Source organism: Electrona antarctica (genome assembly GCF_951216825.1).
Source record: "Electrona antarctica genome assembly, chromosome: 12".
Classification (NCBI taxonomy): Eukaryota; Metazoa; Chordata; class Actinopteri; order Myctophiformes; family Myctophidae; genus Electrona; species Electrona antarctica.
The window spans coordinates 17,694,955-17,717,970 of record NC_136793.1 but is presented as its reverse complement, the minus strand read 5'-3'; the positions used below and the strand labels follow the sequence as shown (position 1 = coordinate 17,717,970).

The 23,016-nt window shown below is 43.4% G+C and overlaps 2 long non-coding RNA genes across 2 annotated transcripts; both read left to right on the top strand.

Annotated features, from left to right (window-relative positions):
• The first annotated feature begins 246 nt into the window (after nt 1–246).
• LOC306933946 lies at nt 247–1,521 on the top strand. The gene is made up of 5 exons (XR_013791272.1): nt 247–338; nt 433–508; nt 603–698; nt 786–853; nt 1,015–1,521. It is a non-coding gene; the product is annotated as an uncharacterized lncRNA (long non-coding RNA).
• A 6,455-nt stretch (nt 1,522–7,976) lies between these two features.
• On the top strand, nt 7,977–9,237 carry LOC306933414. The gene is made up of 5 exons (XR_013791224.1): nt 7,977–8,068; nt 8,163–8,238; nt 8,333–8,428; nt 8,516–8,583; nt 8,745–9,237. It is a non-coding gene; the product is annotated as an uncharacterized lncRNA (long non-coding RNA).
• The last annotated feature ends 13,779 nt before the right edge of the window (nt 9,238–23,016 follow it).

The window sequence follows — 23,016 nt, the reverse complement described above, 5'->3', positions numbered from 1 at the left end:
ACAACGGCTGCATTACCACATCTTGAGACAATCGACCTGTCAGACTGTTGTGGTGAAGGATGGGAGTGTAGGCTATTTTCTCAGAAATATAAGTACGGTGTATTTTAGTATTTATTCGCAACATTCTACATCTTTTTACTCTATCAGAAAGTCTCTTCATAGTGTAATCAGTGTGACTGACACTGCCTGTGTTTCGTTAGCACCACCCCCTCAGCTCAGCATATTACGTAGCTAGTCAGGCATAGGGTGAAGCTGTGTATTGCCCAGGTTGCCCACTTCCGGCGTCGGTTCAAACGGTCTGGCGTCGCGTCAAGTTTGTGCTCACTTACAGCGTCGAGGTAAGCCGTAGTTTTAATTAATATAGTGCTGTCTAGTTTCTAGGTTGACTTATGTAAACAACCTCTTACTTACGTTTATCTCTTCTCTTGTTAGACGTTGGTGGAGCTCTGACTTAGAGCGGACAGCCGTCATTGTATGCATGTTGGTATACAGGCTGCTAGAAACAAAGGTAGGCTTGCCTCGTACGGCGATAGCACAAACAACCCGTTGAATCTAAGAAATGGTGCGCCAGTTATTTATGTCAATGCTTATCTCGTTGGTAGACGCTGTGAACGAGAGCCCTGCTAGAGTGTGTGTGCGTGGTACACACACGAGCTGGAACGAGAGGCTGCTAGTGTGTGTGTGACATGAGTCTAGAGGTAGGCTTAGCGTCTGTATTGCGACAGCATTACGTCTTTTTATAATGTGTAAAATGTGAGTTCTCATAATGTGTTTATATTACACAGATCATGGTGTGCTGAACGAGCAAACGCACTGTTAAACAACCTGGGATGCCCTGACACCTGTTAACAGGGTATGTGCTAACCTGCATACTAAAACAATACTTTGAATGCACTTTATAGTACTAGTGTAATGCTAATGAGGGCTACGCCCAAATTGTATTCTAAGTACTATGGCAAGCACTTTAGACCCAGGATAAATTGTGAGGCTAATTCAATGTTTGCTCTATTACAGGATCGTGTACTGTCGAACCGCTGTTCTTTTTTACCTTTTATTTTGGTTTTAAATTCTATGCTGCTACATTTTTATTGTTTTAGACTGTACCTGAAATAGCCCATGTGGCTTTAAACGAGTCCTTAATTGTCGTCGTTACCAAACTTGCTTTAATAGGCATCAAAGACAGACATATACTTGGTTAATGGTTATGCTGCAGACTGGCGCTTGATTACTGCCCCTTTTGCTGTGTTTATGGCTTTTAGCCTTTTGATATTGTTTTGCAGTGATCTTTGCTGTGTTTAAAGCGTTTAATGCCTTTTACCTTTGGCTCTGAGTGGTTTCGATTTGCTCATTTGCAGTGTTACCTGTGTGTATGGAACTAATCAAATAAGACATCTCAGTACAGCTATTTACCCAAGTTATGATCTGACTAATTAAGCCTTTTGCAATCTATATTGGTGACATTTGGAAATGTGTTTTGATTAAATGCCAATACTGTGTACGTTTCTAAATAAAGTTCTATGTACATGAGCAACCGACCATCATTATTCACCATTGTTCACTCAACTGAACACTTACCTTTCGGGTCTCCCACCCTGTAATTGGGAGTGGCGTAGTAACTGTGATACTAGGAGTACTGTGTGACTCCATTTGGTTACGATTGGCGTAGCCGGCAGGACCTTTAAATGTTGGTCGGTTGTTGAATGGTACATGGTATTGGTTTAGTAGCAGCATAGTTGGGTTTTTATTTTTTTGAGTTTTAAAGAACAGCGGTTGGCAGTTGAGGCTGCTCCCACGTGAAGTAATCCCCTGGTGGCTCTCCCTGGGACTGCAGTCGCTATGGAGGAAGAGCTCCGGAGACTACGGGAGGAGATGGCTCAGCTTCGAGCTGAAAATCAAAGACTTTCTGTGTCAGAACAACCATCTGACACTGTAAACAATGCACCTACACCCCCACCCCCACAGAGAAGAGAACAGACCGTTTACCTCCCTAGGGAGCGCAAATGCCCCAAATTCTCAGGGTCTTCACTTTCTGGGGCTTTAACTGTGGATGAGTGGGTGGAGGAGGTGGAGGGTTGTTTGAGGGCAAGGCACATGTCCACAATTGACAAAGCATTGTTTGTGTACGACCATTTGGAAGGTACTGCTCGCACTGAAATTAAATTTAGAGATCAAGGGGTAAGGGAGGATTCTGAGCAGATTATTACAATACTACAGGAGGTCTATGGGTGCTCAAAATCCTATGTATCTTTGCAACAAAAATTCTTTGAGAGAAAACAGAAAGAGGGAGAATCATTGCAGGATTTCTCCCACGCTCTTATGACTTTAATGGAAAAAGTGCAATTGTGTAACGCTATGTCCAATTCACAGATTTTGCTGCGAGACCAGTTCTGTGAAAATGTGAGAGACCATATGCTGCGCAGACAACTAAAGACATTGGTGAGGCAAAATGGAGAACTGTCTCTACTTGACATTCGCAAAGAGGCGATCCGATGGGTCGAGGAGGGTCAGCCTTCCAGGGAAAAGTATGTACGCCCCATTCCACAAACTTGTGAAGCTCAGGCCACTGCAACTAGTGAAGCAGTTGGAGTAGGTAAATCGGAATATGAAGAGTTGAAAAACATGTTTGTTAAGCAACAAGCTCAACTGGATTTGATCACACAGACTCTAAATTCTAATGGGGGTGCAGGTAGAGACAGATCGTTCTCCAGGGTTAATAGATACCAGCGTGCCCCTGATGGCCGACCCATATGTCTTAAGTGTGCGCAGCCAGGCCACATCGCTCGTTATTGTACTCAAGACACCCCGCCCTCACAGGCTAGCACTACTGCTGCACAGATTACACCGGCGGGAAACTAGAACCTTCCAGTGTGCAGAGTCAAACGCTGGGAGGGGGGTTTTCCGACTCACATATTGAACACCAAGAGTTAATCCGCAAGTTAATTGGGCCTTGCTCGGTAGTGGTGGTGCCCATGGGCGGAGTGGAGGTTCCTTGTCTGTTGGACACTGGCTCCATGGTTACCACTATTACAGAAAGCTGTTTTCATGAACATTTTGCACACTTGTCTAAACATGAACTGCGCGATTGTAAGTGGCTTGGTCTCAAGGCAGCTAATGGGTTGGACATACCGTATTTGGGCTATATTGAGCTTGATGTAAAAGTGCTTGGCACCTGTCTGCCTAGTATGGGTATATTAATTGTGAAAGACCCACCTGATGGTGTTCTAACCAGTCGAAAGAAAGCCACCCCTGGTATCCTTGGCATGAATATCATTATTGACTGTTACCGTGAACTATTTACACAACATGGCACCAACTTATTCCAGAGCTCTGCTGTACAGTCTGCTGCGGTGGCGTGGAAGCTGGCCTTTCGCCACTGTGAGAAAATAGAGGCTATAGTAAGTTCATCTTCTGCCTTTAAAGTCAGGGTACAAGGCAAACGCCCCATATGTGTTACAGCTGGAACACTGTCAATGGTCCCTGTTACTTGTCCCCAGGTTCCACCTATGGCGTTTTTGCTCGAACCCCTTGGGCCATTGGATGTTGGTCTCCCTGAAGGCTTGCTTGTCTCTCCTGCCCTAGTCCATGCTGAGAAAGGTACCCTCTATGCCCCTGTCACTAATGTAGGTCAGTCTGATGTATGGCTAGTGCCCCGTAGAGTGATAGGAACTGTGCAGGTTGTAGAGGGTAGAGATATTGTAGCGGGTAATACGCCTTGCATAGACCTATCCATCGATGCATCCACCCAAGAATGTACGGCTTATGTTTCAGTACAGTCTGTAGAGATGGACAGTAATGCTTCCATTGACCTTGAACAGCTTGACTTTCCTGGCCTCCTGCCTGAAGATAAGATTGATGCTAAGCGCCTATTGACTAAATACAAGCATGTATTTGCTAAAAGTGAGGGCGATTTAGGATGTACCAACCTCATTACACATGAGATCCCACTCTTAGAGGACGCACCCGTGCGTCAACCTTATCGCCGCATTCCCCCCTCGCAGTATGAGGCAGTCAGGGCACACATTAAACAGTTACTTGAAAGTCAAGTGATCAGAGAGAGTTGCAGCCCGTATTCATCCCCTATTGTGCTGGTGGCTAAGAAGGGAGGGGGCCTACGCATGTGCGTTGACTACAGGCAGCTGAACGCGAAGACCCGGAAAGATGCATATCCACTTCCAAGGATCGAGGAGTCCCTTGATGCCTTAACGGGAGCCAAGTGGTTCTCCACACTAGATCTAGCCAGTGGCTACAACCAAGTGCCGATGGCTGAAGCAGATCGGGCTAAAACTGCATTCTGTACCCCCTTTGGCTTATTTGAGTTTAACCGAATGCCTTTTGGCTTATGTAATGCACCCGGGACTTTTCAGCGCTTAATGGAGCGCATGTTTGGCAACCAGCGTTTCCAATCAGTCTTGCTATATCTTGATGACATCATTGTGTACTCCTCTACTGTACAACAACACTTGGAACGTCTAGAAGTGGTCTTTTCCCGTCTCGATCAACAAGGCCTGAAGGCAAAGCTATCCAAATGCCATTTCTTCCAAAAGAAAGTCAAGTATCTCGGCCATGTTGTCTCTGAACAGGGGGTAGCCACAGACCCAGACAAGTTAGCTGCAGTGCGTGAGTGGAGGCGGCCTTCGCATTTGGCTGAACTAAGATCCTTCCTGGGCTTTGCCTCCTATTATAGAAGGTTTGTGGAAAATTTTGCCAAGCTAGCAGCCCCTCTCCATCACCTGGTGGCGCGGTTGAGTGGACCCAACAAGAAGGGTAAGACGCCTAAAACCCCCTTGGCCACCTTCTGGGACGAACACTGTGAACAGGCATTCATGGCGCTAAGAGAAGGCTTGACTACAGCCCCAGTCCTTGCTTACGCCGACTTTCAGAAGCCCTTCATTCTTGAGACCGACGCCAGCCATGGTGGTTTGGGTGCAGTTCTTTCTCAAGACCATGACGGGAAGCGCAGGCCGATAGCCTTTGCTAGTCGAGGCCTTAAACCAACCGAGAGAAACATGGATAATTACAGCTCCATGAAGCTTGAGTTCCTTGCCCTTAAATGGGCCGTTACAGAAAAATTTAGAGAATACCTATTGGGCAATAAAGTAACTATCTACACAGACAACAACCCCCTCCGACACCTCCAAACCGCTAAGCTGGGAGCACTGGAGCAGCGATGGGCTTCCCAATTGGCTTCCTTTGACTACACCTTGGAATATCGTCCAGGTCGTAGTAATGGCAATGCTGATGCTTTATCGAGACAGTATCTGGACCGGTTCACCCCTGGGGTAGAAGTTCCGGCGGCTTTACACCACTCTCAGCCTGCCTCGCCTGTCTCCCATGAAACTCACATTCGTGAGATGGCTGCCTTGCCTAGTTTGTCACTGCTGGAATTGTCATCACTACAGAAACAAGATCCAGTTATTGGCCCTGTGGAGAAATACTGGCGCGAAGGGCGGAACCCTGGCCGGGAAGAGCGTGAACAGCTGAGCCAAGAGTGCAGAGAGCTGCTTCGCCAGAGGGAAGGGGTGCTGTACAGAAAGATCTACCCTCCAGGTGGGGGTAAAGAACTTCTCCAAATACTATTACCCCAGTGTCTCAGGGAAAAGGTTTTCCAGAGTGTGCACGATGGCCATGGACACCAGGGTGTAGACCGCACCTTACAATTGACACGGGATCGGGGGTACTGGCCAGGTATGTCAAAGGACATTGAAAATTGGTGCCGTAACTGCGGGAGATGCATCCTAGCAAAAGAAGGCCCTAGAGTAAGGGCATACAGGGGAAGCCTCCAGGCATCTCGACCTAATGAGCTACTAGCTATGGATTTCACTCTATTAGAACCAGCCAGTGATGGACGAGAAAATGTCCTAGTGATTACAGATGTTTTTTCCAAGTTCACACAAGCGATCCCAACAAGAGACCAGCGGGCGAGCACGGTGGCAGACATCTTGGTGAAACACTGGTTCCACCTGTTCGGGCCCCCCAGCCGCATTCATTCCGACCAAGGCCGAAACTTTGAAAGCAAGATAATAAGGCAGCTGTGTGACACCTACGGCATCAAAAAAACCAGGACGACCCCATACCATCCTGAGGGAAATGGCCAGTGCGAGCGGTTCAATAGGACGCTCCATGACCTCCTCCGTACTCTACCACCAGAGCAAAAAAGACGCTGGCCTCAGCACCTGTCCCAACTAACCTACTCTTACAATACTACTGCGCATCACACTACTGGTTTGGCTCCCCACTATATCATGTTTGGCCGTGAACCCCAGCTCCCTGTCGATTTTCTCCTTGGAGGTGACGAAGACCCAGGTGAGGAGGCCCCAGAGGAATGGGTACAAAAACATCAAGAGTCCCTAAGGACGGTGTACGACCACGTATGGAAACAACTCCATGCCAAAGCAGAGCAACGGAACAGACAACATAACCAGCAGGTGACTAGTCCTGGTCTAGAAGTGGGCCAGTTCGTGTACAAGAGGAATCACCAGGTGAGAGGGAGGAACAAGATCCAAGACCGTTGGCTATCCTGCCTTTATCGGGTGGTGAACAGACCCCATGAACAGGGAATGGTATATACCGTCGCCCCTGTCCACCAGGAAGGCCCTGCCTTGCGACTACACCGAACAGAGCTGCGGCGTGCACCAGAGAGGTAGGGACCTGATGTCCAACCAGTAAATCTAGTGCCTGTCACTCGGGACCGTACACCTCCAGGTCATGCCATAAGTGACTCGGAGGAATCAATCGTTCTGGTCCTGGAAGATGATGTGAGAAGAGATCCAGGAATACGAACACCAGAACCTGAGGATCAAGGGAGCCCACTGCATCCGGGACAAGACCAGGGAAGTAGCCCGGGATCCTTTGAAGGCTCAGAAGAACATCTATCGCCACCTTCCCCTGGTCTGCGCCGTAGCAGCCGAAGTAATGCTGGTTGCCACCCCAACCCTCACCGGCTGCCATATCGTCAAACAGTATGTCACCAGCACAATGGGGGAGAATAGGGGCCTGCTTCTCAGGGGGCATATCGTCGGGACGCCGATTCAATTTGGGGGGGGCGAATGTAATCAGTGTGACTGACACTGCCTGTGTTTCGTTAGCACCACCCCCTCAGCTCAGCATATTACGTAGCTAGTCAGGCATAGGGTGAAGCTGTGTATTGCCCAGGTTGCCCACTTCCGGCGTCGGTTCAAACGGGACATACCAGACAAGTATTTTCTCAGAAATATAAGTACGGTGTATTGACGGTGATCAATGTCTCTGTGTTCCGTTCTATGCCTGCTCTCAGGTATGTGTTAACATGGCCGACAACCCTTTCGCTTGCGATTGCTCGAATTATGACTTCCAGCAGTGGATGCAGAACAACCGAATGCAGGTGTGTGCAGTTGATGTTCACCGCTACATTTGTGCTTATCCACTGGCTATAAAGGGTACCAGGTTTCTGGACATTGACTATCATTCTTGTTGGGTGGAGGCTATTCATCTGCTACATTTCCTCCACTTTGTGATTGTGCTGCTGACTCTGCTCACATCCTTCACTTATCACTTCCTGAGGTTGCATCCTCTATGCCTACTACCTCTTCCTGGCCGTCCTTCACGACGCCAAGGAAAGAAAGAGGGATCTCCTCTGCGCTACGATGCCTTCATCTCCTACAATGTCCACGATGAGCTCTGGGTTTGCAGAGAAATGCTTCCAGTGCTGGAGGGAGAGCAGTGCTGGAGACTCGATAAAAAAGTTTAGCATCACAACGGCTGCATTACCACATCTTGAGACAATCGACCTGTCAGACTGTTGTGGTGAAGGATGGGAGTGTAGGCTATTTTCTCAGAAATATAAGTACGGTGTATTTTAGTATTTATTCGCAACATTCTACATCTTTTTACTCTATCAGAAAGTCTCTTCATAGTGTAATCAGTGTGACTGACACTGCCTGTGTTTCGTTAGCACCACCCCCTCAGCTCAGCATATTACGTAGCTAGTCAGGCATAGGGTGAAGCTGTGTATTGCCCAGGTTGCCCACTTCCGGCGTCGGTTCAAACGGTCTGGCGTCGCGTCAAGTTTGTGCTCACTTACAGCGTCGAGGTAAGCCGTAGTTTTAATTAATATAGTGCTGTCTAGTTTCTAGGTTGACTTATGTAAACAACCTCTTACTTACGTTTATCTCTTCTCTTGTTAGACGTTGGTGGAGCTCTGACTTAGAGCGGACAGCCGTCATTGTATGCATGTTGGTATACAGGCTGCTAGAAACAAAGGTAGGCTTGCCTCGTACGGCGATAGCACAAACAACCCGTTGAATCTAAGAAATGGTGCGCCAGTTATTTATGTCAATGCTTATCTCGTTGGTAGACGCTGTGAACGAGAGCCCTGCTAGAGTGTGTGTGCGTGGTACACACACGAGCTGGAACGAGAGGCTGCTAGTGTGTGTGTGACATGAGTCTAGAGGTAGGCTTAGCGTCTGTATTGCGACAGCATTACGTCTTTTTATAATGTGTAAAATGTGAGTTCTCATAATGTGTTTATATTACACAGATCATGGTGTGCTGAACGAGCAAACGCACTGTTAAACAACCTGGGATGCCCTGACACCTGTTAACAGGGTATGTGCTAACCTGCATACTAAAACAATACTTTGAATGCACTTTATAGTACTAGTGTAATGCTAATGAGGGCTACGCCCAAATTGTATTCTAAGTACTATGGCAAGCACTTTAGACCCAGGATAAATTGTGAGGCTAATTCAATGTTTGCTCTATTACAGGATCGTGTACTGTCGAACCGCTGTTCTTTTTTACCTTTTATTTTGGTTTTAAATTCTATGCTGCTACATTTTTATTGTTTTAGACTGTACCTGAAATAGCCCATGTGGCTTTAAACGAGTCCTTAATTGTCGTCGTTACCAAACTTGCTTTAATAGGCATCAAAGACAGACATATACTTGGTTAATGGTTATGCTGCAGACTGGCGCTTGATTACTGCCCCTTTTGCTGTGTTTATGGCTTTTAGCCTTTTGATATTGTTTTGCAGTGATCTTTGCTGTGTTTAAAGCGTTTAATGCCTTTTACCTTTGGCTCTGAGTGGTTTCGATTTGCTCATTTGCAGTGTTACCTGTGTGTATGGAACTAATCAAATAAGACATCTCAGTACAGCTATTTACCCAAGTTATGATCTGACTAATTAAGCCTTTTGCAATCTATATTGGTGACATTTGGAAATGTGTTTTGATTAAATGCCAATACTGTGTACGTTTCTAAATAAAGTTCTATGTACATGAGCAACCGACCATCATTATTCACCATTGTTCACTCAACTGAACACTTACCTTTCGGGTCTCCCACCCTGTAATTGGGAGTGGCGTAGTAACTGTGATACTAGGAGTACTGTGTGACTCCATTTGGTTACAATAGCCTTGATTCAGTACCTGGATCTGGAGTACGTGGATGAGTGGATAAACGGAGGTCTCTTAAACATTGCCTGCAAAACACCTACACCGAGGACACAAAAAGTAACCTATAGCAATATTGGCAACGTAAGTGAACAACTGGCACATTGCACTCAGCTAACCAACCTAGATTTACCATTCAACTACCTGACTGAACTGTCTAAGGATTCAATAAAACAAATGAAGCAACTGAGTCATCTGAACCTCGCCAGTAACCATCTTTCCCAAGTGCCAGATGATGTTAAGAATCTCTCAACGCTTCAAATACTAAACCTTATTGACAATGAATTGAATGACTTAGACTGCTTAGACTTACATTTAATCAGACTCACACACCTTCATCTAGAATAGCGTCACCAAGATGACAAAAGCCGCGAGCGGCAGGCGTCTCTTACGGAGGCATTGTCCTGGGCCGTGGGCACGTCTGCCGTCGTTTGCCTCGCAAGCGGAGGCATTGTCCTGTGCTGTGGGCACGTCTGCCCAATATGTGTGTTTGAATCGTTTAACAGAGGTAAGGCAGTTCTGCTACTAGACTGTAGTTTGATCTCAGTTAATCATGTCCAGGTATTAATGGTATCCTTTTGTTTGTATCAGGAGAACTCAATCCAGTCTGCCTTGCCTCTGCTGTTTTTGTCCTCTTTATTTTGGTTATGATTTCGTTTTGTTTTGGTTTATTTTGTTTGGTGCAAACCTAGCTCTCATGAATTGATGCCATAAGGCTTGAACATAACGTTATATTGGGCTCTGCCTCAGTTTATAGTAGTGCCAGTAGCTAAGGGTGCTGTAGTTGTAGTCCCGACAGGTGGTGGGTCACGTGGTCCTGTAGGCTGTCTTGGGGTAATAGCTATAGTGCATGATTGTTTAATGTGAGACCAGTGATGTGTGTATAATTGTATTCTCTTCTCTTGCAGTGCTTTATGTGAAGTGTGCACTCCCTGCCTTCCTCCTGTCAGTAAGGACACCTTGGCACCCCCTGACTACTGGTAGTTTTACGATATTAGGCTCTGCCTTTTTTAGATCCTTTTGATAATGACCTGTGATAATAAAGTCACTTTTAAATAGCATTTTGTATTAAATTACAACATAATTAAATAAATACATTGTCTAAACCTACCCTCTTCTTACAGTCATCTCAAGTCATTTCTCATTTCATTCTGCTATAACTTATCAATAAAACCATATATATTACTTTAAACTGGAACTGCACGTCTCTGCTCCCATTCTTATATCTGCCCAGTGGGCTGTATTGTGTATTATATTCTCTGGGTGAAATTCCCATTGTGGCGTAGTCTGGCTCTGTTTCCGGGCCTTAGTGCCCAGGTTACACATGCTTTCTATGGCATAGGCAGCTCCCGGCTGGATCCGCCGGGAGAATCTACGCAGCTGCGCCACATGAGAAAAATAATTAGAGCGAAAGAGAGAGAGAGGAGTGTGTGTGTGTGTGTGTGACGATCAGAAATCAGCAGAGAGTGATCAACGTTTGCTATACTCTATGACATAGAGTATAGCAAACTCATTTTGGGGCAAGGGCCACATTGCCCACACACACACACACACACACACACACACACACACACACACACACACACACACACACACACACACACACACACACACACACACACACACACACACACACACACATTCCTGGTACTCAGCTGTTCATTGTTAAGCAATGAATGAAGCTAATTTGAATTAGCCTACCCAGGCTACATTTGAATTGAAATAAGTGGTCATTAACAAAGGTGACACCCCATAGCATGGCCACAGGGTAATCCAATGTATCTGATGTCCATTGTTTCTTTTTTCACGCCTCCCTTTTCAGCAGCTAGACTGGGCAAAATGTGTGTTTGGTTGGGGGGGGGGGGGGGGGGGGGGTGCATGATGTGTGTTTGGGGTCGGGGGACTGGGAGAATGGTTGGGATGTGTGTGTTCATGTGTTGAACAAAAGGCCTTTTAGTCGATTCCTGAAAAATGGAAGAGTAGTGTTTAAAATGACACTCTTCTACAGAAACAAGCTGTCTGAAGAACAACAACACACCGCACACACTGATTCTAACTTGGACGGAGAGCGCTGCGATTACATACATACACAGTTAAAATAATGCAAACACGACCGCGTCGACACCTGGCGTGGTACAAGCGGGACGAACCGAGGCGCATATATGGATAAGAACAACAACACCAACACTACACGCACACGCGCGCGCTGCAACAACGCGCTGCAACACAAAACAGCTACGTACAGTGTGTGTGTGTGTGTGTGTGTGTGTGTGTGTGTGTGTGTGTGTGTGTGTGTGCGTGCGTGCGTGCGTGCGTGCGCGGGGGGGATTTTGTATCGCCTCGCGATGCAAAGCAAATGGCACAAAACGCTAATAATAATAATACAAAATAAGAACACTACACTAATAACAACAATAATATCAACAGTACAGAGAACAGTACAGTACACATGACTACAGTACAGTACAGAAAGAAGGCTCACATCAGAATATTAATCCATGTAATAATAATAATAATAATACAAAATAAGAACACAACACTAATAACAACTATAATATCAACAGTACAGAGTACAGTACAGTACATCAGAATATTAATCCATGTAATAATAATAATCATCATAATAATAAAAAATAAGAACACAACACTAATAACAACAGTACAGAGAACAGTACAGTACACATGAGTACAGTACAGTACAGTACAAAGACTTACAGTACAGCACAGTACAGTACAGTACAGTACAGTACAGTACAGTACAGTACAGTACAGTATACTGTTCCTGCGCCTTGCCATGCTCGCTTTCATACACAAATACACAAAACCAAACAAGGTCACTCAGCCAGCTTTGCAACTTTGCGCTTTCCAAGCAAATGCATAAATGAAAACATCATGGGTTGCCATTGCCTTCTTCCCATTTGCGTATCGCATGGCGCTAGGATGAGCGCCATGTGCTATGACTACATATGACTACATACAATGCAATTATTGTGCTGTCTACATGACATGCTATAAGTCTGTTTCAAATGCTATCTAAGTCTAAAAAGTGCTATCTAAGGGGGTAGGATAAGTGCTATGGGCCATTATGGAGTCTGAAAGGTGGGCTTTTGTGATGGGCCTTCAGCCTTTCACATTGAAATAGACCAATCACTGTTCTCTCAACTGGGTGAGAGGTGTGAGAAAGTGTGGGAGGTGTTTTTCTGGACAAAGACAACACACTGGCCTACATACAATATGTATATATACCGGCCATTACCGTCCTCCTGCTGCCAATCCTGCCAGTGCTGAGTCAGACCACGACAGACACACGCAGACTGCACACCATGGAGTGACCTGTGACCACCACCAAGCAGCTTCAGTTCAACTATCAGACCTTCTGTTGTGAGAAGCCAAGTTATTACAGGTAAGGATGTATGCCTTCTGCCTTCTCCCCATTTCTGATAAACGCATATAGTTGCCTAAGAAGGTTTCTGTACTTTAACGTGACTTTGATTGATGATCGATACTTTATTAGTCAGAAATGTAAAACAGCACAGTACAGTCAAGACATTAAAGCTAAAAGGATATCACAAAAAAGTCCTGGGGACTTGTTTCCCTTGTGGACTTCTATCATGTCTATCCACCAGTTTCCAGTGTCCCAGGAGGCCTTGCGTGAATTATGCAATTAAGGATGTAATCTTTACTTCATTACATCCATTATTATTTGTATTATATTATCTTATGTATTGTTGTGTTTACAGTACTCTGTGGAACAATGTACTATGCACACATGTGTGAGTGAGAGACAAATATCTGCAGTGGTAGATACATAGTACTATGTTTTACTTTAGTATCAATACTGCAATATAGAAATACACTGTTACAAGTAGTCCGTAATTCAACATTTACTGGAGTAAAAGTACAAAAATGTTGGCTTAAAATGTACTTAAAGCACCAAAAGAAAACGTAGTCATTGGGCAGAATGTCCCATGTTTCAATAGCAGATCTACAAGCTCACAATGTGTTGTTGGCCGAGTTGCACCATGGGAATTATATCATCCCTCCTGACCTAGACTAGACTGTGCTTTATGTGCAAGTCCAGTTTGTGCACCAAAGATCCTCAGAACATGACTAATTTGACTCATGTGTTCAAAGCGCATTTTGCCAATGTATAACATTACAAAACCCCACTCTGCTCTTACTTTTTCAAATTAGAAATGTAAACTTAATGTTGATTTGAAATATGAAGAAGATTTCTCCAACTACTATGTGTATGTGGTTTAGTCTTTCTGCATGGCTCCATCTTGTCTCCATGGTTTGATCTTGTACGAGTTCTAAATTCAGATGTATCATAACTGATGGGGACTTTACAGATAGTTTAAGGGCCAGTGTTGACTTTCACCTCAATAACATTCTTTTGTGTGTGTACACTTTGCAACAGGTCTGTGGTGGTGTGAGCTTCAGATCAAACACAGGAGGACAGATTGTCTTTGCACGGCTACAGGAGGGAATACTGACTCAGACCACTGGAACCTGCTGAATGGACAACAACCACGATTCACAGTGAAAGTAAACTTCAGGGAACATTCTAGAGGAGGTGTTACCACCACTGACTGAATTCCTGTATTAGTTGCTTGTAGCTTCACTCAGAGACTAAATGGCCGCCAAGTCGTCTTTTTCAGAAGAGGATTTTTCCTGTTCTGTGTGTCGTGACATCTTTAAAGATCCCGTTCTCCTGTCATGTGGCCACAGCTTCTGTACAGCTTGTTTGCAGCAATGGTGGAGACAGAAGAGAATACAGGAATGTCCAGTTTGTAAGGAAATACATTCAACAGATCATCTACCCCGGAATCTGGCTATGAGGAATCTGTGTGAGGCCTTCACGAGACAGAGAGCTTCAAAACGTAAGAGAACTTCATCAGGGGATCTCTGCGGTCTGCATGCTCAACTCAAACTGTTCTGTCTGGAATGTCAAGAGCCAGTGTGTGTTGTGTGTCGAGATTCTGAAGAACACAACAACCACAGTTTCAGACCCATCGATGAAGCTGCTCTGGATCGCAAGGAGGAAGTCCAGAAATCACTGAAGCCTTTACAGGAGAAGCTGGAGGTCTTAGATAAAGTTAAAAAGAAAAGTGAAAGATATCAAAGCTATATTCGAATATACAATGTGGGGACAAAGCTATATTCGAATATAAAATTGTGGGACACCGGAAGCAGGCAACTGTTGGAGAAAATGTAATAGTGCAATGGCTGACCACTTCCACGTATTCTGGGACTGCCCAATAATACAACGATTCTGGCTAGAAATAGTATCGGACATTAACACAATAATGGGTTTTGAGATTGAATTTGAATTTACAAAGGTTTACCTGTGTAACATACCAGATGACCTTAATACCCCAGATAAATACCTTCTTAAAATATTGCTAGTGGCAGCAAAAAAGGCAATAACCAAGAAGTGGCTGGATAGAAGCCCGCCTAAGAAAGGAGAGTGGACAGCCATTGTACGAAACATATACGAAATGGAGGAACTTACTTTCGCAGTTAGGATATGTACAGAAAAGTTTCACAGATACTGGTTGAAATGGATATTATACATGGGAATAGACATTTTGTAAAAGATCTGTATGAATGAATAAGAGGTGAACACTGTCATTAATCTGTCATTAATGATGTCATTATTGTATCTGTTGTGCTCAAGTTTTTGTTTTATTTGTTTTGTCCACTGTTTACCCTTCGTTTCATATTTTATTTTATTTTTAGGATTCTCTGTTTTCCCTCTTTCTCCTTTCTTTTTCACCTTCCGTCATTGTTTTTCATAATCTTGTACATTGATTTAATTTAAACAACAAAAAGAATGGAATGCCGATGTATAATTATCATGAAACCTGTAACTGGGAGCGAACTGACTAAAACGAACTGAAACTACTCAAAGAGGGTTCCCCTACCCACCTGGAACTGTATGACCCGTAACACAATGAAAGTTAATAATAATTAATGTAACAAATGACTTGTAACAATTACAAAATGTACTGTGATGCCCAATGTGACCCACCTGTTCACCGAAAATTCTAAATAAAAACAAAGTTTCAAAAAAAAAGTGAAAGAACAGCAATATACATTAAGGCCCAGTTCCAGTACACAGAGATACAGATTAAGAAACAGTTTAAGAAGCTTCATCAGTTTCTACAAGAGGAAGAGGAGGCTAGGATCACTACACTGAGGGAGGAAGGTCAGCAGAAGAGTCAAATGGTGAAGGCGAAGATTGAGGGTCTGAACAGAGACATATTAACCCTTTCAATCAGAGACATAGAGGAGGAGCTGAGAGCTGAACACATCTCATTCCTGCAGAACTACAAGACCACAATGGAAAGAGTCCAGTTCACACTGCAGGCCCCACATCTGGTCTCGGGACCACTGATAGACGAAGCCAAACACCTGGGAAACCTGACCTTCAGAGTCTGGAACAAGATGAAGGACATTGTCTCCTACACTCCCGTCATCCTGGACCCCAACACTGCGGGAACAAACCAAACCTCACCTCTGAAGATCTGACCGGCGTGATATTCGCAGAGGCAGGGCAGCTTCCTCCTGACAACCCGGAGAGGTTTGCCCAATGTCCCCTCGTTGTTGGTTCCGAGGGCTTTAACTCAGGGACTCACAGCTGGGACGTTCAGGTTGGGGACAATTTTGGTGCAGACTGGGATGTGGGTTTGTTAGCAGAGTCGTACACAAGGAAGGGAAAAGGAAAGGGTGAACACTATACAATAAGGTTAGAAGAAGGGATCTATAAAGCAGGTTCCTTACTAAGGAAAACCACTGTTTCATTGAAGCAGGCACCTCAAAGGATCAGAGTCCAGCTGGACTGGAACGAGGGGAAGCTGTCATTCTCTGATCCTGATACTGACACATGCATACACACCTTCACACACACCTTCACTGAAACACTCTTTCCATACATTTTAAGCATTAGTGAAACTGTTCCTTTGGCGATTTTACCAGCGGTGATCAGTGTGACATGATGATGATGATGACGACAGTCTTTAAGGGGGAATATTACTCAGTTTTATAGAATATATGATTGTGTTGTCGCATTAACAGTTTTCAAACCTATGAAATGCCCAGCTTATTTTTTTTTGCGCAAGGGACCCCCGTTCCCTAGAAGAGAAGATTAATGGTAAAAAACAATTCAACATCATTTAAAACATGTTTTGTATTTTTCAGTCATGTGGATTAAACCTTGATGTGAACTTTGAATTCTTGCCTGGTTTCTGTGTTGTACTGTCTGAGTCACTGAACGTTACATAAATAGTTAAATATTCACAACTAATATATTGACTATACAGGTTAAAGATGTTTAATTGTAAAATATTATATCATGGGTCAAACTAATTCACTTTGTTAATATTGGAACATTATGACGTATGCCTACATTTTGGAAATACTATAGCAATTCATAATTCCAGTATATTTTGTATTCAGATATGACTTCATATGACATTCTGATCTGCCTATAGTGACAGGTAGGACTTTGGTGTCAACTTGACCAAAGGCATAACTTCATAATTTCACCACCAGCCAAATGAATTAATGTGGGCTAGTTGAAAGAGAAAAATCACACCCGTGTGAACTGAGTGGTGTAAGGTCTTATATAGCCTGTCTGACGTAATGAAATCATGTCTGACGTAATGAAATCACACCCGGGTGAACAGGTTGAACATAGCAACCATGCTCATTTTTTCTGCACAGACTAACAAAGCCAGTTGTACGTAATGAAATCACACCCGGGTGAACAGGGTGAACATAGCAACCATGCTCATTTTTTCTGCACTAACAAAGCCAGTTGTAGGAGTGGTTTACACCACTCAAAAAGTGCCTTGATTCAGTGGGATTCAGCACAAAAGCCTCTGCCCGGGCTCTGGACAGGGCCCAAATTAGCCAATATTGATCACACCTGATCACCCCTAGATCTCCATATATGGACAGCTTTTGAATGCTGCTCTCAGGGCAGCTTAAATGATATACATACACCAATGTTAAATTGCTGCCCTGAGCCTGAGGGCAACTTTTGAATTCTGCTCTGAGGGCAGCTTAAATGCTATACATACTGTAAAACCATGTTCATTTGCTGCTCTGAGGGCAGCTTTTGAATGCTGCTCTCAAGGCAGCTCAATTTGTCTGGTGTCCAGGCTAATCTCTATATCTCAAATAAGGGACCTATAGCTTAATGGAAATGCTAAAAGCTTTGTGTTGTTTCAAACAAACACACATACAGTAGACACACGTATGTGACTCAAATACAAAGTACAAAGAAATACAAAGTACAGATCTATACATTTATGAAGAATGCTGCTATTTGTCCCAAACGTGACTGCAAAAGATTTGCTATTTGTTTCAAAAAGCTTTTGGTTGAATGCTTGCTTGCTTGCTTGATTGATTGATACAATGCTAAATTTTAAATGTGACATGGCTCTCTATAATGTGATAATGCTGTAGCCTACAGTACCCCTCCCATTTTCCTAAATTGTTTTTTATTATATTCTGACACTTGCTTTGGCAATGTAAACGTTTTAGCATGCCAATAAAGCTCCTTTGAATTGGAAAACCGAATTGAGTAGAGTATAGCCTACAGCCTACTACTTCAATGTTTTTTTCAGGCCAAGGACCCCAGCTAAATAAATGGTAAATGGTGCATTTATATAGCGCCTTTATCCAAGGCGCTTTACATAGATTGTGCATTACATTCACACACACATTCATACACCGATGGCGACGGAAACCATGCAAGGCACCAACCAGCACATCATAGGAGCAATTAGGGCTTCAGTGTCTTGCTCAAGGACACTTCGACACTAACTCTGGGAGAGCCCGGGTTCGACATCCGGCCACTCTATCCCTGAGCCACCACCGCTGAGAGACAGATGAAGCAAGGCCCCCCACTACATATTGTTTATACAATTGTGTTGCATTGCATTAAAAAAGAAAGAAAAAAGAAAACCATTTTTTCTTTTTTCCTCTGGCACATTATCTTTCTTATTGATTTTGTTGTTACTGCATGTATCCTACACTTGTTAAGAATTTGTCTCATCCTCACTTTCTCTCATGTGTTTTTAACTGTGTAAATAAAATAAACTGAAATAACTCAAATTTGAAATGTGTTCACTATTTCCAATATTAACTATCCAGTCAGCATGATATGTCTGGATGATGACGATGTTCGGAAATCAGGCTCAAATAGAAGTCTGCCAGACTGAGAAGTCTAGTGAAAATCCTCAGTACAGGTCATTGAACTCAAGTGACGACCTGGGAAAATAAAAGTCAAACAATGGACTTTGTGTCCATTTGCTTTATGATACTCGTCAAATAAGTGTCCATCAACTCTCAATGACCCTTATTAATTTCCCTCAACACACTAGGAGGATGATCGTCACTGGGTTTTAGGAGTCCGGGTAGGTTTCAATATTTTAATTATTTTGGCACAGAAATATTTCCATGGTGCTCTGAAATTAATCTCAGAAACGGCTATTCTTTGATTTTTTTTTAATGACATTGATGTCAGATATGCAGAGGATTCAGTGGGGTAAAAAAAAAAGACAACTGAAATTTACACCACAGAGAGATTAATCTTTTCTCTCTATATATATACTGTATGTATATATGTAAGTATCAAGCAGATTTGTTCAAGGTGGATTAATTATGCAGCCTCAGTATAGTATAGTATACATCATGTGTGTCTGAAGATAAAGATAAACCAACTGTGTTGGTTGGTAGCTGTATGTAGTTGTGTAGAAAAAATAAGCATGCATGTATATATATATATATATATACATGCATATATATATATATTATCAAAAAAGAGAAAAACCTTCCAAGGAAGGGACTGCACACTCCAGGGAACAGAGACGGACAACTTACTGCATCAACTTATTTAATAGCACAACCTGTTTTGCAGTGAGCTTCGTCAGGTGCTCATAGCACCTGCCGGAGTGTGCAGTCCCTTCCTTGGAAGGTTTTTCTCTTTTTTGATGTCTATGCCTGCTACTGTAACTAGACTTGCACCTCGCACGGGTCTTTTTGGATGTGCATGAGTCCTCTTTTTTGTCTATATATATATATATATATATATATATATATATATATATATACATATACATACATACTAGGAGGTACAGTACCAACCATTGATTGATTGATTGATAAATGTAAACATCCTTTTAGTCTTAATGTCTGACCGTAACTTGCTGTTTACATGTATCACTAATTCAATCAATCAATCAATCAATCAATCAATCAATCAATCAATCAATCAATCAAAGGTTGGTACTGTACCTAGTAAGTAAATCCATGGTCCATGGTTCATCAAGTAAGAACACTGTCTTACTGACTGGATAACTCGATGACTTAAATTAACCTTTTTAAATTTGATAACAGTTAGAAAAGAGAACTGGATTAACTTCCTCATTTAGCCTGTTTCAATTCACTAAATTCGAGTTTCTTTGATATTTCTGTCTCATCTGAGTCCCAACAGGACGAGAATGATGCCATTATGTTATGTTATGTTTTATGTCCATAAACATAATGGCATAGTCCTTGGAACATGAACATGAGCCATGTGGAATATCTATAGAATGAGAATCCTTGTCAAGTTAAAGTATTGCATGTGTACTGAATACTTTTATGCTCTTTAGATCATCAATGCTGAACAGTGTCACCAACCAGTGTACTGACAGTTGACCCTGAATACGCTACAGACAGGAAGCTGGCATTGTTTCCGCTTCTTATTTCTGCTGTGCACGCTTCATCTTAGTCCCATCATGGCTTATATCCTGAACGACTGCACTATTGTTTACTCTGACAATGTCACTGCTGGTGTTTCAGTGGATTGTGAACATCGTCAACTTGTTAGCGTACCGGATGACATTCCCAGGGACGTTACATCATTAACACTCCAGAGAAATGTAATTCGAAAAATAAACAGATTTTTACCATCTGTCAAATCTCAGAGATTTGGAACTGGGTTTTAATTATATAACCCATATAGATGACGGGGCTTTTGTCCATTTCATGGAACTTAAAGTGCTCCATATGAACGACAACAACCTAACAACACTGACCGACAATATGTTTCAGGGACTGTGCTTGGATAAAAAAAACATCCAATTCATCAACCCTGCTGCCTTCCAGTTACTCCCCAGTTTAGAGGCACTAAATCTGGAGTTTAACCATATACATCAAATGACTCAATTCATGAGTTAGTGTCTTTTCAGTCAAAATAACTGCCATCAAACATGTCGTGTGAGCTCAGGGAGTTGAAAGTTAATTCAGAGTCAAAAGTTTAGCAATTCAACGGCTGCATTACCACATCTTGAGACAATTGAGCTTTCAGACGGTGAAGGATGGGAGTGGGACATACCAGACAAGTATTTTCTCAGAAATATAAGTACGGTGTATTGACGGTGATCAATGTCTCTGTGTTCCGTTCTATGCCTGCTCTCAGGTATGTGTTAACATGGCCGACAACCCTTTCGCTTGCGATTGCTCGAATTATGACTTCCAGCAGTGGATGCAGAACAACCGAATGCAGGTGCGTGCAGTTGATGTTCACCGCTACATTTGTGCTTATCCACTGGCTATAAAGGGTACCAGGTTTCTGGACATTGACTATCATTCTTGTTGGGTGGAGGCTATTCATCTGCTACATTTCCTCCACTTTGTGATTGTGCTGCTGACTCTGCTCACATCCTTCACTTATCACTTCCTGAGGTTGCATCCTCTATGCCTACTACCTCTTCCTGGCCGTCCTTCACGACGCCAAGGAAAGAAAGAGGGATCTCCTCTGCGCTACGATGCCTTCATCTCCTACAATGTCCACGATGAGCTCTGGGTTTGCAGAGAAATGCTTCCAGTGCTGGAGGGAGAGCAGTGCTGGAGACTCGATAAAAAAGTTTAGCATCACAACGGCTGCATTACCACATCTTGAGACAATCGACCTGTCAGACTGTTGTGGTGAAGGATGGGAGTGTAGGCTATTTTCTCAGAAATATAAGTACAGTGTATTTTAGTATTTATTCGCAACATTCTACATCTTTTTACTCTATCAGAAAGTCTCTTCAGAGCCTTGATTCAGTACCTGGATCTGGAGTACGTGGATGAGTGGATAAACGGAGGTCTCTTAAACATTGCCTGCAAAACACCTACACCGAGGACACAAAAAGTAACCTATAGCAATATTGGCAACGTAAGTGAACAACTGGCACATTGCACTCAGCTAACCAACCTAGATTTACCATTCAACTACCTGACTGAACTGTCTAAGGATTCAATAAAACAAATGAAGCAACTGAGTCATCTGAACCTCGCCAGTAACCATCTTTCCCAAGTGCCAGATGATGTTAAGAATCTCTCAACGCTTCAAATACTAAACCTTATTGACAATGAATTGAATGACTTAGACTGCTTAGACTTACATTTAATCAGACTCACACACCTTCATCTAGAATAGCGTCACCAAGATGCCAAAAGCCGCGAGCGGCAGGCGTCTCTTCCGGAGGCATTGTCCTGGGCCGTGGGCACGTCTGCCGTCGTTTGCCTCGCAAGTGGAGGCATTGTCCTGGGCCGTGGGCACGTCTGCCGTCGTTTGCCTCGCAAGCGGAGGCATTGTCCTGTGCTGTGGGCACGTCTGCCCAATATGTGTGTTTGAATCGTTTAACAGAGGTAAGGCAGTTCTGCTACTAGACTGTAGTTTGATCTCAGTTAATCATGTCCAGGTATTAATGGTATCCTTTTGTTTGTATCAGGAGAACTCAATCCAGTCTGCCTTGCCTCTGCTGTTTTTGTCCTCTTTATTTTGGTTATGATTTCGTTTAGTTTTGGTTTATTTTGTTTGGTGCAAACCTAGCTCTCATGAATTGATGCCATAAGGCTTGAACATAACGTTATATTGGGCTCTGCCTCAGTTTATAGTAGTGCCAGTAGCTAAGGGTGCTGTAGTTGTAGTCCCGACAGGTGGTGGGTCACGTGGTCCTGTAGGCTGTCTTGGGGTAATAGCTATAGTGCATGATTGTTTAATGTGAGACCAGTGATGTGTGTATAATTGTATTCTCTTCTCTTGCAGTGCTTTATGTGAAGTGTGCGCTCTTTTGGTGGCGGTGACCTTCCCCCTCACTCCCTGCCTTCCTCCTGTCAGCAAGGACACCTTGGCACCCCCTGACTACTGGTAGTTTTATGATATTAGGCTCTGCCTTTTTTAGATCCTTTTGATAATGACCTGTGATAATAAAGTCACTTTTAAATAGCATTTTGTATTAAATTACAACATAATTAAATAAATACATTGTCTAAACCTACCCTCTTCTTACAGTCATCTCAAGTCATTTCTCATTTAATTTTGCTATAACTTATCAATAAAACCATATATATTACTTTAAACTGGAACTGCACGTCTCTGCTCCCATTCTTATATCTGCCCAGTGGGCTGTATTGTGTATTATATTCTCTGGGTGAAATTCCCATTGTGGCGTAGTCTGGCTCTGTTTCCGGGCCTTAGTGCCCAGGTTACACATGCTTTCTATGGCATAGGCAGCTCCCGGCTGGATCCGCCGGGAGAATC